Source organism: Octodon degus, unplaced genomic scaffold (genome assembly GCF_000260255.1).
Source record: "Octodon degus isolate 3935 unplaced genomic scaffold, OctDeg1.0 scaffold00059, whole genome shotgun sequence".
In the NCBI taxonomy this organism is placed as follows: domain Eukaryota; kingdom Metazoa; phylum Chordata; class Mammalia; order Rodentia; family Octodontidae; genus Octodon; species Octodon degus.
The window spans coordinates 3,629,820-3,631,115 of record NW_004524635.1 but is presented as its reverse complement, the minus strand read 5'-3'; positions in this window follow the sequence as shown (position 1 = coordinate 3,631,115).

The window sequence follows — 1,296 nt, the reverse complement described above, 5'->3', positions numbered from 1 at the left end:
CTCGGTACTCTTTTTAACTTTTGAGTTTTATTTGAACAATTCAAAGAATCAGTCCATTAAAAAATATTTAACAGAAAAAGGGCACTTACTGTTCTTAAAGCACAAAATATTGAAGCAGGCTGCATAACGCAAATCTGTGCATTAGCCAGTGAACTATTATTCCAGCTCTTTGCGCAAGACAGCTAAATCTGATCTAGACTCATTCGCTGTGATGTTTGTGTAGAGTTTGACAACGGCTTTGCTTTTATGGCTAGAAGGATTATACTGTCTTGGTGTTTTATTGATTTATTTACGGCTTCCTTTTGCATTCAACTTACAGAACTGATAAAAGTAACTGATATAGAATCAATTCTCCAGAATGTGGGGCCTGGTTGTGGGAGCTGTCTCCCCAGCAAAGCAGTCAACTCTGAGAGCAGAGGCTAATGTTTATGTCTGTCTTTATTCTCCCTGGGTGAGGTAGAGGGTAAACAAATGAGTGATAAAAATAGCCGCTGGCACACAAAAAAATTTATAAATGAGTTTTGTTAGACCCTAAAAATAGCGTGTTCTATTATTAAATACAAGGAGAAAGTGATAGCTTTACTGTGGAAGCTGGCGGACACCACCTAATCCAAGTGGCTTGAGCGGCCAGGCTGCTGGCTGCCCTGAGAAGGGTGTCATAGCTGGGGTTTCCTGCAAAGCTGCATAACCTGGCTCTGGTCAGAAGAAGCCTCAGATGGGCCCGAATTGAGACATAGGGTACAACACAGCAGGGTCTGTGCCTTTCCAAAGAGCAATGTCAAGAAAGATCAAAAAGAAAAATATTTAAAGGCTGAGAGGTGGTTTCAGATTAAAGGAAGGAGACTTGACAATTAAGTGCATTGTATGATCTTGGACGCTGAGTTGGCAGGAAACCTGCTGTAACTAACATCATCAGGGAATTGGCAAAATATGAACAAGGCGTGTAACTCATGTGACAATACTGGACTGTTTAAGTTCCTGATTTTGATAGTTTTGCCCATGTCATGTGAGATGATCTCTTTTTAGGGAGCTCAGATGCCAAAATACTTGTTTCTGTACTAGGGCTTGAATTCAGGACCTTCACACAGAGCTACATCCTCAGCACCCTTTTTTTATTTTTGAGACAGGGTCTTGCTAAATCACTAAATTCCCCAGATTGGGTTTGAATTTTCAGTCCTCCTGCCTCAGCCTTCCAGAATGCTAGGAGGGTAGACCCGTCTGTATCAGCATGCCTGGTTTATACACCATAATACAGTATTTAGTCAGTATAAATGCCATTGTTCAAATATATATATA